At 41.4% G+C, this 16,415-nt stretch overlaps 1 pseudogene; it reads right to left on the reverse strand.

Moving 5' to 3' along the window:
- Positions 1–12,075: 12,075 nt before the first annotated feature.
- Positions 12,076–13,313, reverse strand: LOC103738637 (annotated as a pseudogene).
- Between the last annotated feature and the right edge of the window lie 3,102 nt (positions 13,314–16,415).

The raw sequence follows: 16,415 nt of genomic DNA on the forward strand, positions 1-16,415 counted from the left end.
GGTGAACATTCCACGGTTCTGGCTTCTCCAACACTTTAGGGTCTCTGTTGCTACTTAGGCATCTATCGCCTTCCAGCTTAAAACAATGGCTTTTCAGGGCCTCTTTTCAGGAAATCCAACCCTGGCACATATCGTCTGGCCTTGGAGGCTTTCTGGAACTTTGGCACAAACCTCCATGACCCCCTCAGTTCTACATTTTGCATGCCTGCAAACACAGTGCCACGCGTATGATGCTGACAGGTTCTCCTGCCAGCTTGAGATGTAGCCTGACCTACTTCTAGCACAGACGCAGTGGTTAACTCTGAGAAATGCTTTCCTAGGAAATTGTTTTTGAGCAGGAAACCCCTTTAGTGAGCATTCTCAGGTCAGGCTCTTCCTTTTCAAATGAATTTGTAGTTTTACAATTTACACCCTTCCCTGGGTGGTCCCTCAGGGCACCTTTCTAATTGTCCCAGTACAGAGCATATTTCTCTTTAATGGTGTTAATCTCTTTGGTAATTGCATCTATTTTCTCCATACCTACTTGCCTGCGACAAACTTGCTCATGCTTTTTACCCTCCACAAACTGCACATTAACATTTTTTACTTTTATTTATTTGTGTGTGTGGAGGGGCACATGTGCCATGTTACATAGATGGGCATCAGAGAGCAACTTCTCTCCTTCTACTACGTGGGTTCAACCCCAGGGATTGAACACAAGTCATCAGGACTGACTGTAAATTCTTTTACCTGCTGAGCTATCTTGTCAGTCCACCAAACTGCACATTTAAAAAATATGTTTCTGACTGGGCGTGGTGGCGCACGCCTTTAATCCCAGCACTTGTGAGTTCAAGGCCAGCCTGGTCTACATAGTGAGTTCTAGGACAGCTGTGACTACAAGGAGACCCTGTCTCAAAAAGACCAAAAAAAAAAAAAAAAATGTTTCTGGTTGCTCTTTCTCACTGTACATCTGGAAAAGAGCAGTAAGCACCTATCTTTTTTGTTAAGTTTTTATGGATTTTTTTTTGTGTATTTCATATAGAAAATCATCTTTATACCTCTTTCCCCTTTGGCACCCTCCCCTAGCCCCTCACCCCCTACCCAGCCACTGGAGTTCATACTTTTTGTCATTTGTGTTAAGGCCTATTGTGTAAAGTTAGTGTCCCCAGATGTCCCTCAGTGCAAGTTCATCCACTGGAGTGTAGTTAACCTATCTAAGTCCCTCTCTTTAAGATCAGCTCATTTTCACCCAGCAATAATCAGCTGCCAATAATTCTTTGAGTAAGATTGGGGCCTACTATTCATTTCCACAGTTTTGTGCTAGGTTTTTGTCTGCTTAAGTTTGCATGGGTCTTGTGCATACTGACACCATTGCTGAGGGTTCACATGAGAAGAGTCCCAGGTGCCTGTAGGACTATTTCTGTATACTTCCTCCCTGGCTTTTACAATCTTTCTGACTCCTCTTCTGCAATGGTCCTTGAGCCATGATTGGGTGAATTTTAATATAGGAGTCATGTCCAAAGACCTACACTCTGCAGACTCTTATTCTCTGTTTTGGCCATTTGTGACCTTTCGAATTCTGTTCCTGGCCCTCTGTTGTATGAAGGAGCTTCATTGATGAGAACTGAAAGATGGGTTGCTGTTCTCTTCATCCCTTGTTCTATGTTCTGTGAGCCTTAGGTATAGAGGTTGAGTTCTAGATGTGCCACTTAGACTTGGGCAATTCACAGACAATCTCTGTGTGTGACCAGTTGTAGAACTTCTAACTATCTTTGTCTCTTGAAGAAGAAACTTCTTTTATGGGTGGTAAAAGCAGCTATCTTAACAGAGCCAAAATACTATCTTACTTTGAAATTTCTTCCATCAAACAAATTAATCTATCGCTTTTTAATTCATTATCACTCAAATTCTCAGAATATAGGCAGAATACAGACAGACAATTTGTCAGACTATATCATGAATTGTTTCTAGCATTATTTCCCTCTGATACTTCATGAGCCAAGCCTCCACCGTCTGCAATCCTCTTTGCACTCTAATCCTCTACACTCTCATCATGATGCCCCATTAACTCTGCTTAAATCATTTTAGAGCTTTAACCAGTGCTCCAAAACTCTTCCTCATTTGTCCTGCAAAACAGTTCCAAAGGTCACTAAAACACATTATCAGACTTATCAGAGTAACAGCTCCACCTCTGCATTAATTTTCCCTATTGATTATTTTTCTTGTTGTTGTGGCAAAAAGCAACTTAAAGAAAGAAGGGATGATGTAGGTTAACAGCTTGAGGGTACAGTCCATCATGGCAGGGATGTCATGGCAACAGGCCCCCAAGAGTGAGCTGATCACATAGCATCTGCCTTCAAGGAACAGAGAGATGAATGCTGGTGCTTTGCTTGTTGTCTCCTTTTTACTCAAACTAGAACCTCAGGCCCTGGAATGGTGTCACCAACATTCAGGGTGTGTTTTTCCTCTTATATTAAACCTCTCTGAAGAGGTCCTCCCAGATATTCCCAGAGCTTTGTCTCCAAGGTGATTCTAAGTCCTATCAAGTTGACAGTGAAGATAGGCCATCACAAAGAGTTAGGTACTTGTGGCACCATAACCAAGAAAAGGAGGCTTTGAGTAGTTTATCAATGTCAGAAGAATAGAGAGATTGTTACAACTTACTTTACACAATCTGGTATGTTGTGTTATTTATAACACACATTTCACTTTGAATACTCCTGTGAATGCTGTATCACTCTGCAGATGAATGTCTTGTCCTCATCCCCTCCCTTACCCAGCCTCTATCATCTAAAACACTGAATTGTTACTGTCAGGGAGGCAGGAATATCTGCTTTCAAGTCAGCTTTCTTCTAAGATGCCAAATCCAGATCTCCCTATTCATTTTTTGAGTAGTGAATTATAAGCAAAGAGAAAATAACCACTTTTGCATTATTGTATCAAAAGTAGAGCTTGTACCCACTGAAGGGATTAAAAAACAAAAATAGTGAGGCGTGGTAGTGCTTGCCTTTAATCCCAGCACTTTGGGAGGGAGAGGCAGGTGGATCTCTGTGAGTTCGAGGCCAGCCTGGTCTACATAGTGAGTTCCAGGACAGCTGGGGCTACAGGGAGACCCTTTCCAAAAAAAAAAAAAAGACCAAACAAACAAAAAATAGTGAACTCATTCAATAACCATGTATTACTCTAGGCCCAGAACAGTGCTGGGCATTTGGGATACAGGCATGGACACATTAGTAATGATCTCCGCCTTCATGCAGCTCACAACCCTGTTAGGAAGACAGGCAGTGAGCAAGATAATTATAGGTCACAGTTCATGCTGGGAGTGACAAACATAGTAACACGGTATGACAGAATAAAGGGAAAAATGCTCTTCGGTGATGCGGTATACAAGAAAGGGGCGATTCAGTTGATCAGGCAGATTTTCAGGTTACTAGTGTATCTTTAAAACTCATTTGAAGCTCTCTGATAGTTTCTTATTAAAATACTGACAATGAGGTAAGTTACATGGTGCTCCCATGGAGTCTCGACAGGAAATGTACTAATTGTTAGATCTGCCATAACAAAGTGCCACAGACTGGGTATCTTATTTATTCTCTCACTTATCTTATTTATTCTCTCACTCTTCTGGAGGATGAGAAGTCTAATATGAAGGAAGTAGCAGGGTTGACTTCTGGAAAATTCTCTCCTCTTGGTTTGTTAATGTTCCTCTGCTCTTGTGTCTTTATAGTCTTATTTCATAACCAAATTTTCATATTCAATGAAGGCATCAATCATACTGGAATAGGGCCTACCCTGGTGACCTCATCGTAACATATTATTTCCCCTAAGTTCTTATCTTTAGATAGTTACATTGTGAAGCATTGGATTGGGACTTCAACATGTGAGATGTTTGGAGAACACTGTTCAGGCTGTATGGAGAGGAAGAAAAGAATATCTCATTGTAGATTTCTGTATGGATGCAGTTTGGGGAATGTTATCTTCTGGATTCCATATAATGCGCTGCATCTCTGTCTAAAGAGAAGGGCTATCAGATGACATGTGCGAAGACTTTTACACATTTTTCAGATGGACTGGGTACCAGTAGGTGGGTTCTAGCCTGTCTGAGCCTCCTCAGGTAATTATACTATGGTGGAGATTCTGGTAAATAAAGCTTTACATCTATTATCTCAGAATTAGGAAGAGGAGCTAACAACAAACTCTGAAGAGGTGTTCCCAGGCATTCCCAATCTAATTCAGCTTATATTTTATGCAAAGCATCAAGTGACATCACTAGAAAAAGGAACATCTAGTTTTAAAAATTCTGTTGATATATCCATAATTTCACACCACGGAGGGAAATCAATTTATTGAAAGCTCTGTGCTCAGCACTCTGCTAAGGGGAAGCTAGAAGTACCATAATTGATTTATTCTTTCTTTCACTCAACAAATATTTATTGGGTCTTTACCACTGGTTTCATTTACCATGTCCATTTTTGAAAACCTGTCTAAAGATAATTCAAGCATGATCCAAGATTTGATCCAATTTATTCTATGTGCGTCTCAATGTAGAATCTGTCTGGAAGCCACTGTGCTGGAGCTGCAGAGGTAAAAGGACAGGGAAGATCTAGGATGCTACATGTTTGTAAATGAAGGGCTCATTGAAATGAACCATCCAAGAATGAGGTAAGAGACACATAGTCAGAGTCCACCTGAGCAGAGGTGATGACAAAGATGGAAGAAGAGCTGTGCATAGGTGGGCAAAGACCTGCTAGGTGGGAGGCTCTGGAAAGGGATCCAGCTCCTGAACCATCATTGGGCTAGGAGTCTGAGTGTTGTCTCAGTGGACTTGAACAATTTTTGTATTAAAGGAAAAAGGAGGTCTTTGTTTCACACGCAGGCACACACATTTCCAAGATGTTATTGTCAGTACCTTCTTCTTACCTTCCTTAGCTGTCACGTTATCTTCATTGTGTTCTTATATATCTACCACCAATATTTAGTCTCTATTTCTGGAGTACCAGCAATGGGGTCTAGCTGTGCTTGATAAATATGTGTTGAATGAGTGAGTGAATCACTTTGGAGTTCTTTGGAAAGATTTTTCTCAAATAAGTACTTTCAGAAGTTGCACTATAATAACCTTTATAAAAAAATTAATCCAATTTATTCTTTGGCAGTTGCATACACATGTGTAATACATTTGATTACCCTCATTTGTTGCCATTGCTTATCTCTTTCACTCTGTCAATGGCCCTCCTCCCTGCAAGTTCCTTTCCCACCTTCATTTTGTTTTGTAATCAACTAAATTTAACCAGGGCGATCCACATGACTATAGGTGAGGGACTGTCCATTGGAGGCTAGTGGGTTCACCTGTGGCTACACAATGAAAGACAATGAATCCCCTCCCCAGCACCGATCAACAGCCAGTTGTTCCACAGAGAAGGGTAGTGTTCATGAGCTCCTCCATGTTCCACGATGGACTGTTGACAGGCTGCCTTGTTCAGGCCTATTTCACCAAATTTTTCCCTTTTCCCTCCTTGTGAGACTCACACACCTGCGCCCTCTGAGGCTCCAGGCCTGACAAACTGACATAAGCCATCCTATCTGGATATTAGATAGTTTATATGACATTGGGGAGGGGGTGACTTACAAAAACACGGATTCTTACAGACTTTTCCTTTTCCATAGTTGAAATGCATGGTCATCTGTCTCCTGCCCCTATCTTCCCTCACTTCGCCTACATGGTGGCAGCTCCACCCCTTTTTCCCAGTGTGCTCTGCCTCACCCATGCTTGCCCTGGATCAGCTCTAGCTTTTCAGAGGAGCGAGCCTTCAGGCTACAAGGCCCAATGCAGGCAATTACAGAAGCGGTGAATTCACAATGGCAATGGATGTGTCTTGATGATAGCATTTCACAGTCTTCTACTGATCATCCAGATCTTACATTCATTCTACCCTCTCTCATTCTACCCTCTCTCCTCTGATGTTCTGTGAGCCTTCCGACAGGTTTGTATAAATGTCCTGTTTACAGCTGCGCCCTAAACACTCACTTATTCTCAGCATCTTGAGTATCTGTTAGTCTCTGTACTCACTACCATTCACAGCAAAGAGAGGTTTCTCTGATTAAGTCCTAGAGTACAATATATCAATGGGTCTAAAAACAGGTATTTAGAAGAGAGTTTAATACCATGTCAGATTAGCAAAAGAACAATAGTAACTTCCCCCAGTTTCTATGTCTTCCTCAGCATGGGCTTTTGATAAAGCTTATAGTATCAGATATGAATTCCCTCCTGTGGAGTGGGCCACCAATCCAGCATATTTGGTTACCTCCATGACAGTCATGCCACTAGTGTACCAATGGACACATCTTGCCTGGCAGGTTGATATTGTAGTGTTCACAGCTAGCCAGTAGGGAGAGAAATGGTCACTTTTTTAATCATATTGAAAATGAGTCATTCAATTCTGGTTCATGATGATAGTGATGGGCAGCATTCTAGTGTGTTTGGATGCATGTATGCCAGACCTTGATCCATGAAAGGAGCTAAAGAAAGAAAATGTTTGTGCTTTGTTTAAATAGAAAGTTACTAAGTGCACAAGAGAGTAAGGAACTTTGACACAGGTGCTCATTCTTCTCACCCATGGAGTTGAACTTAGCATTTGAAAATAAAGGACACCTTGCTGATACTCATTCTACGTGCTCAAATATTGCTTTCTCAGTCCCTCTTGCATGTGGCAGTGGTGTCATGGAGAGTGGTGACTCCAATATAGAAGCTCTGGTCCATAGAGATGGAATCTGGAGCATTCTGTGTGTGTGTGTGTGTGTGTGTGTGTGTGTGTGTGTGTGTCTCACTGTTTCCAAGGGTCACTATTTCTGAGTTTGTTTATGTATGCTCTGTGATCTTTGAAAGATCTTCTTATACTGTGACACCTGCATGAAATCAGTAGAAGTTCCAAGGGAGTCAGAACAATGCACAGGGAGAACTAGGGATTCAGTTGATGCTCAGAAATTTGGTTCAAGGGCTGTCATGGACCAATATTTAAAATGAGGAAATGACAATCACTTAACAAAGAAAAATGGCTTCTGAATCATGACTAAATGAATGAGACTTCAGTAATTATTTCTGCTTGACTATCTTGAAACCAAGCAATACAACATAAAATATGTACAATTAGAATCCACAAATATGAAATCATTTAAAATTTCTTAAACTTGTTATATTCAACAATAAAGGATTAAATTGTGATATATCTTCCATTATGTCTTTAAAGAATATTAAATACTCAGTTTTAGAAGAACTTTTAAAGCTGTAGAAAAGAAAGTTGCAAAAAGTATAAATATTAAATACTCAATTATAAGTTGGATATGATGTCATATATCTGCAATTCCAGCACTTGAGTGATTGAGGCTGGAGGACTACTGTCAGTTCAAGGCCAGCCTGGGCATCACAATAAGATCCTGTCTCAAAAAGAGACAAAAAAATTAAATAAATAACTGCTAAAAAATATACAAAAGAAAGATTGAAGGATTGTTTACCAAACTTCCAGGGCTGATATTTTGAAGTGTAAATGTGGCGCACGGGGGTCTATCACAGCCAGAGTTTTTCCTCCTTGTTGTATTTCTGTACTTTGCTTGTTAAAAAATTATGGTATGAACCCATTTATACCAAATGTCCAGGAGAGGCAAATCCATAAAAAATAAAGCTGATTAATATTTGTCAGAGACTGGGAGACATGGGGAAGAGATGTGAGGCTCAGTGGGCATAGGTTTCTTGACAAAAAAAATTTTATCACTACAAAGATTAAATTGATTCTAACTTATGGTATATCTGTTTTGGATCTCTCCTCAAAATGTACCAGATAGTCTAAATTTCAAGAAAAGCTTTGGCCCCACTCCTAAACCCCCACTCAGAGGGAATCCCTGGGCCCGGGGAGGTGGCTTAGCTGGTAACATACCTGCTGCATAAGTCCGAGGACCTGAATTCATGTCTATAGCACCCATTAAAAAACAAACTGGGTGTGGCTGCACACATCTGTAACCCTAGTGCAAGCAGAGAGGAGGGTTTATGGGCGAGGTTGGAGTGGAGAAGTCAGAGACAGCCATATCCATGAACATGAGTGGATTCCCAGAGCTCAATGACCAGTCAATTTAGCCAATAAATGAGTGCCAAATTCAGTGTGAGAACCTGTCTCAAAAGATAAGTGGAGAATGATAGTGGAAGACACCAGATGACAGATGTTTACCTCTGACTACCATATGCACACATACGCCTACAGACACATAAACATGTGTATACAGCACACACACACACACATGCACACACACATATAAACACATGTATACTGCACACACACACATACACACACACACACACACACACACACACACACACACAAAGAAGCAATCCCTGATCTTTAATTGGTATAATTTTTTATTATGTTTATTTATTTTGCATGGGCTTGTGTACGTGGTTCAGAGGACAACTTGCAGGAATCTGCTCTCTCCTTCCACCATGTGAGTCCCCATAGAGCTCAAGTTGTCAGGCTTGACAGCAAGTGTCTTTATCTGCTGAGCCAGCTCCCCAACCCAACTAGTATATGTTTGCTTGAACTAAACATTGCATTGCCATATGACTAAATTCTGCAAGTAGAATTAAAATAAGAGTTGTCTATAGAATACCATGGAAGATTCTTGGAAGGAAAAGGGCTCCTTCTTTAGCCCTTTCTTTCATGATGGCTAGAGTGGGGCTCTCATGATGGGAATGGGCTGGGCCCTCCATGTAGAAGGTATTAAGGGTGGTGGAGTTGTAAGACAGGAAAACCATGTTTTACATGTCTTTGGAGTTGATATGTCACACCTTTTCAACCTTATACTACATTGGCTAACAGAAATGAACTCTAATGTGTTTAAGCCACAATCATTTCCAATTTTTTTTTATCACTGGTACCCAAAATTAATCATCAGACTGAAACATTCTTTTTTAAACTACACATATTTCCCAAACAATATCTATTTTACAACTTATTTTTATAACTAAATGGTATCATACTGTGCACTCTTTTAAAATGTACTTTTAAAAATGCAAGATGTTTTTGATATTTCTTCGTGTTGATATCAATAAACATAATCTTTTAACTTTGGTTGCTGCATGCTGTTCCACAATCTTTGTCTGTTTCTACTAAGGACTTCTTATCTTATTGAAAAGTACCATGCAGACATCTTTTTACAAGTTTCGTGTCTCAAAATGTGAATACTTCTAGGGTGGATTCTTAGTGGTAGAACCAACAGATTACATAGTACATGCACCCTTAACTTTACTAGATCTTCCCAAAGTGGTTGTTTGAAGATGAACACTTTCTAGCCAGTAGAGAATGGATCTTATCCTTCTGCGTTTGGTGCAGCAACTTGATATTATCAGATTTTCAATGTTCTCCTAATAAATAAGAAAGGATATTTAAGGCCATTTCTAATTTCTCTATTTTTCACAATGAAAATGCACTATCTTTTTAATTAGGATGCATACATATTAAAACATGCCCCAGCTTGAATCTCAGGATGTAAATGGAATTGTCTCAGGGAGTCTAGACTTGTCTTGAGGACCAATGAGGAATCATCTCCATATGGCTCCCTCTTAGAGCTCATGGAAGATTCTGTTCTGATGCTCTACAGCAAAGCTGTCTTGTTCTCCTCCCACCATAGACAAACAAGCAGTGGAGTCAACTCCTTAAATACTGTGATGTGGGGAAGGCGAGCCTTGCTTATCTCCTTTCTCCTCACAGATACCTCCAGTGAGTCTCTCTCCTAGGGCAACTCACTTCCTTCTACATCTAGGGACACTCTTCCCTACCTGCCCTCTTTCATTTCTCCACTACTGCTGTCCCCATCTTGAATCAGACTGCAACACACCATGGATCTGTACCCAGTTGTAAGTCCATGTGCCAAAGTGCTGTTGAGAAGTTACTGCTTTGTGAATAGCATTTGCACATCAGCAGGGAAACAGAACTTCCTTCCAAAAGGCTGTGTCTCTCCAGAGGAAATTCATGACGCCTTGAAAGAAAAACAGGTTTGGCTAAATGATGCCTAGAAAATTGATGAATACTTATCAACTTAAGAACATTTCACCCAGCACTTGAAAATACGTGAAGTTGAAAAGTCTCTAGTAATCAAGTCTATGTGAAGCAATATTTTGCCAAATCTATATTTGTTTTCAAATATTTACAGTGAAATTCTTGGATGGACAGAAGAAGCTACAAAGTCTTCTACCTCAGCACTCTTATAGTCAAATAGATATGCATGCTAGAAATTCCCACAGGTGAAGATGCTGTCCAGGTATATAAACTGCATGTAAGATACTTACTAAGGGACTAGATCACTCACGGGAAAGCTAACTGACAAGAACTTTCAAAAGAGGGCTGGAGAGATGGCCCAGCGATTAAGAATCCTGGCTGTTCTTGAAGGAGACCCAAGTTAGAATCCCTGCACCAACATGGCAGCTAACAATTGTCCGTAACTCCAGTCCCAGGGGATCCGACAGCCTCTTCTGTTCTCTGTGGGCATTGCACGACACGGGTGCACTTACCTACATGCAGGCAATACATGCATACACATTAAAAAAAGAGAACAAAGAGGGCAATTCTCAAGAAACACTGGGCCCTACAGTATAAAAAAAAACCTTTTCTTTTGTTGCTTGATCATTTTGTAAAAATCACATAGTCTTGGGGGAGGGTGGGAAGGGAAAGGTTGCGCAATGAGTACAAAGCTTCAGGTACACGTGAGCAAGAAGATCAAGTCAGCTATTGCACAGCAGTGGAGACAACAGGTGACACAGATGCACTGTGTAGTCCAAACCTGCATGGAAAGAGGGAAACTGTTTACCACAGAGAGATGATAAACGAAGAGATGGCTGTGTCTGACCTAATTTATGTACCACACAAGATAGATGTATCAAGATATCATGTAGTGCCCTAACTGTTAGCATGCACAGTGTTTATGCTTTTACATATCAGTTAAAAATAAATTTAGCACTGGGCATAGTGACACATACCTTTTTTATTCCAGAGCTCAGGAGGCAGAAGCAGGTGGATCTCTGTGAAACCAAGACCAGTCTGGTCTACGTAGAAAGTTTCAGGCCAGTTGGGGCTACATGGAGATCCCATTTTTGTCTCCAAAACAAAATAAAACAGCCAAATAAATAACTAAATACAAAATAAATTTATTTTAAAAATGACTTTTTACCTATTTTTTTCCTTAGGCACCAGAAATGTTATTTATCTACCTTCCTTTATTTAACATTCTCAACATTATATAATAAATAAACCAAAATTAATCTCTTAGTAACCCAGACTTGTGCTAGGAACTGCTGCTACACTACAAAATGGTGGTGAATTTTGCCTATTCTGTTTTCCTGGCCATTCTCAACCTCTGGCTGTCGCTTTTCTTATCTTTTCTTGGTTATCTTTTAACAATCTATTCTAACCTCTGTGAATTAGGGATGGAAAGTACCAACCTCAGTATTCTAAGGTTTAAAAGAAGGTCAGCCTGGTTTACATAGTGAGTTCCAGGACAGCTGGGGCTACAGGGAGACCCTGTCTCAAAAAGACCAAAAAAAAGAAAAAAAAAAAAAAAGAAAAAAAAAAAAAAAGAAAAAAAAAAAAAAAGAAAAAAAAAAAGAAGGCTCACAGAAACATTCAAATTCCAATGGTTTTTTGCCCTTTATAGAGCTTTATAGAGCTCCTTCTCATGTCACAGGCTGAGAAATCAGTGTACCTGTAAACCAAGCACATGGGTCTAACAACAAAGTGAGGACTTGGATGGTAAAATGCATGGGCTTATGACCACCACTAGCAACTTCCAGCCCAAGGACTTCTAAGACACCTGAGTTAACTGTTCCCTGTGGATGGCTCCCTTGTATATCCATCTTGACTGGGGTCTCTCAAGCCCCCTTGCCGCACTTGCAACAGTATGGAGGACACATCAGAGGCCAAAGACTGAGTGACCAGTGCCTAGGGGAGGACACTAACAAATAATTGAAAAGTAGGTGCCATTTGCTCTTGGGAAAAGAGGTGGGACCTGGAACAAGGATGAGAGTGGGAAGGTGAAAGGCAGTCCTGACTCTCAGTAGTGCTAGTGATCAGGCTTGAAGGGGTTATCTTGGGACATGCCCAGGTACTGGGCCTGCTTCTCAGTCACCTTGGTCAGCCTCACATTCAGCTTGCCTGGACGTGCTTCAGTCACTGCCTCATCCAGCTTCTTAGGCAGGAAGTGAACCCCAATGGGGTATTTGTCCAGGTGGGTTCACAGCTCAATCTGTGTCATCACTTGGTTGGTGAAGGAGTTGCTCATTGAGAAGCTGGGTGGTCCATGGCACAACCCAGCTTGACCAGCTGGTCCTAAGCCGGCAGGGTGATGTAGCACCCATTCTTTAGTCTGGGGCTTGACGTTCACCTTCGCCACAGTGTTCTCGTTGAGTCACTTCACATCAATCTCCATATCAAAGTGTTCAGTGTTACACAAATAACATCATTCATCTGTTCAGAGTGCCTGCCATCTGTTTATACAGCCTGTGGTGGTGACAAGTATGTTGCCCTCTTTACAGCCCTTGTCGATGGTGGTCACCTTATAGCCCTCCATGGCAGCCTGTAGTACATTTATTGGATCAATCTCACTGATGATGACTCGGGCCATGTAGCCCCTCAGGACCTGAGCACAGCCCTTGCCCATGTCACCATAGCCTGCTACCACCTCCACTTTGCCAGCAATCATGTCTGTGGCCCATTTGATGCCATCTATGGGGGATTTCTGGCTGTCGTAAAGATTGTCATACTTGCTCTTCTGATAGAATTGTTGACACTAATGGCAGGCACCTTCAGTATCCCATCAGCCATAGTCTTGTAGAGGTTGTGAACACTGATCTTGGTCTCCTCAGAGATGCCTCAGATGTCTGAAAGAAGCTGTGGGCACTTGGTGTGGATGAGGTTGGTAAGGTCATCACCAGTGTCCAGAATCATGTTCAGGGGTCCATCCTTGAAGTAAAGTGTTTGCTCAATGCATTATACACACTCCTCATCTGTTTCACCTTTCCAGGCACATGCTGGAATGCTGGTCTTGGCAATGGCTGCTACATGGTCCTGAGTAGAGAAGACGTTGCAACTGGGCCATCCTACCTCAGCACCCAGAGCCATGAGAGTCTCAGTGAAGACAGCAGTCTCCACAGTCACGTGCAGGCCTCCAGGCTTGAAGGCCAAGTACATTTCCTGCATGTACATCAAACCTGGCAAATAATTCTCAGCAATATCCAGGGCCTTTCGTCCTCAGATGGCCAGGCCAATGTCAGCAACTTTGCAGGGCAGTTTATCAGACATACTGGCAGTACTTCCACTGGGAATGACGGACTTGGTCAAAGGGGGCAGAGTTGCTTGGAGCAGAGCTTTTTTTTTTTTTTTTTTCCTTTGAGACACAGCCTCATGTAGCCTAGATTGGCTTCAAACTGCCTATGTAACTGAAGCTAGCGTTGACCTACTGCTTCTCTTTCTCTGTGTCCCAAGTCATGGGATTACATGTTTCCACTACGCCCAGAAAAGTGACAAATTTTTAAGGGACGGTATTGAAATCATCATGACACTGAATCTCCACATTTTTCATTTGGTTGAATTCGTTGTTAGCTGCCTATTTGCTGTGTGATTGGTAACTCCTGCTGCTGCTGCTGTTGGGAGCGCTTCTTTGGCTCAGTGTCCAGGAAGGAGGTGAGCCTGCACTGGCAATACTTTGAGTTTGCTTTTCCTGGAGCTTGGGGTAAAACGATGAAACCCAAGAACCGAGTGTTTCTTTGGTGGTTCCAGGCCGATGTGCATTTCTCAAGTTCGGTTCTCTAACTGGGCCAGTCACAAGATTTAGCCAATCAAGGCCTGCATCAGTCCTGGAATGTACCTCCAGATAGTTTGGGGGATGCTGGGGAATGAATCCTGGGACCAGCACCCACCCCTGACACTCTGATGATAACTCCAAATTTGATGTTGTTATGGTTTCTCAGTTTGGCCTTCAGGTCATTATGTTTTCTTATTACCTTTTGTCTCCCTTATAAAATTTCTCTTTTCCATATTCCATACCCTATATTAAAAAGTTGTTGTAGCCCGTCCAGATCAATGTGTCTGTAAGTCCTCTGTGTTGCTAAAAGCTGGTGTCTCAGACCCCCCTTCACTAGCAACCATGAGCCTATCTCTCAAGGTCTTTATTCTCACATACTTAAAATTTTTAAAAATGTATATGTATGAGCGTTTTGCCTGCATGTATATATGTACACTTCATGCATGTCTGATGCTCATGGAGGCCAGAAGAGGGAATTGGATTTTCTGGAACTAGGGTTTCTGGTGGCATTTAGCTGCCATATGAGTGCTGGGAATTGAACCAGGGTCCTCTGTAAGAGCAGCCAGTGCTCTTAACCACTGAGCCATCTCTCCAGCTCCTTCACACATGCTTTTTGAGCACCTACAATGTGCCAGGCTCTGTGCCAGACACTATGCAGAATGGTGCTCTTGCTCATGAGAACTTGGGACCTAGTTGGACAGATGGAACACGTACATGAGAAATAATCCTAGAAGTCAGTCTGAAATGTGTGTTAAAATCGAGCTACAGCCACAGTGCATGCAAAGGCTAGAAGGGAAGCCAGGAGATCTGCTGAGACTTGGGGAACCAGACTTTGCACTGCATATAAGCTTTCATTTCATAACAGTCCACGGGTATACAGCTGGGCAGAAGTTAAAAGAAGTCCCTTTCATGTTAAGATTGACTGATGTGAAGGGCACAGCTTACTGCAGAAATCTGAGGGAACATTCTAGACAGCTCATGCTGCTTTTCTATTACAAGCCTCCACCTGTACTGGGAAATTATTTAGAAGGTGCATGGCCAAGAAAAGGTGAAAACCTTTAGGTATTTCAAATATCTACCAGGAAAAAATAACTAATGCTTATCGTGTTATTAAAGGGGACTTCTGAAGTTACGACCATTTGCGTGCTAGTTTCCCTATTATAACCTGTTCTTAAGAGAGCTATAAAGCCACTGTGAAAATTCCCTCTGGGTAAAAACTTGGAATACCAAAGAGCTCCCTTTGAATAATGCCTGCCTTTTTTCTTTTCTTTTTTTTCTCTCACTGATTTGTTTGACATTAACCAAGGTCTTTGAAAGGCAAAAGACAACAAAGTTCTTAGTATTGGAATCAATTCTTTCTATAGATGTTTGTATTCTGTACTGCATGAGCGATTTAAAAAAGAAAAAAAAATCAAACCTATTTGTCTATGTAATATACAAAAAAAAAAATCCCATTTTGAATGCAGTGCTTTATGTGGTATGCCAAATTTTACAATAACAAAGGTGGATAAAAATGTCTGCTGTAGGAAAGGGTAGTTTTATTCTTTCTGATAACAGATGCAGTTCTAAGATTCTGGCTAGCTGAAGTCAACTGCCATGGAGGGAACCAGCCTAGAGCAGGCAGCACCTTTTTTGTTTCTAAGTTAGATGAGCTCTACCAAAACAGCGAGGCATGGTGTGAAAGCTCTAATGACAAGCAGAAAAATTCACGTACATAAGAGTAAGCAATATTTAGCTGTATTAAAGCACAAAAGGGAGGCAGCAAGGGTCAGAAAAGCCCATGAAAAGATATACAGTCTGAATATCAGTCAATGCCTGCTGCAAGTACTGGGACAGAGACAAAGCGGTCTGGTCTATCACTGAAGGAAGCATCAGTTCTTCTAAATTTATAGTGACTTGCTGTGAGTATCTATAAAGTAGTTCTTTTCTTTTTACAAAACTATTTTATTACTTTTATTTTGTGCGTATGAACACATTGCCTGCATGTGTGTCAATACATCCACATCTTGTGCAACGTCTGCAGAGGTCAGAAGAAGGCGTTGGATCCCCTGGAACTGGAGTTATGGATGGTTGTTAGGCACCATGTGGGTGCCAGGATTTAAACCCAGGTCCTCTGCAAGAGCAACCAGTGCTCTTAAACATTGAATCATCTCTCTAGCTCCATTTTTTAAAAGTTTTTTAAAAATTTTATGTGTATGTGTCTACATGTATGTACATGAACCATGTGCATAGCTGGTACCCAAGGAGGCCAAAAGAAGGCTTTGGATCTCTAGAATGAGAGTTACAGATGGTTGTAAGCCACCACGCGGGCGTTGGGAACTGAGTCCGGGTTCTCTGCAAGAGCAACCAGTTCTCTTAACTGCTGAGCCATCTCTCTAGCTTCAAAGTAGTTATTTTCTAACAACAAAATAAATATGATTATTCACCACTTAATATTTTTACATTACTAGGTTTAGAATCACTCTGTGCTGTGTTAATAACAACTATGAGGCCAGAAAATGTTCTGCTTCCCCTTCTAAAGCTAAGGAGGTGAGGAGGGAATGGAGAGCAGATTAAGGGATTGCCAGGGAGGTAGGAGTCAAGGAAGAAGGCATACCAAC

The sequence above is a fragment of the Nannospalax galili genome, unplaced genomic scaffold (assembly GCF_000622305.1).
Source record: "Nannospalax galili isolate Female #2095 unplaced genomic scaffold, S.galili_v1.0 scaffold38, whole genome shotgun sequence".
Lineage (NCBI taxonomy): Eukaryota > Metazoa > Chordata > Mammalia > Rodentia > Spalacidae > Nannospalax > Nannospalax galili.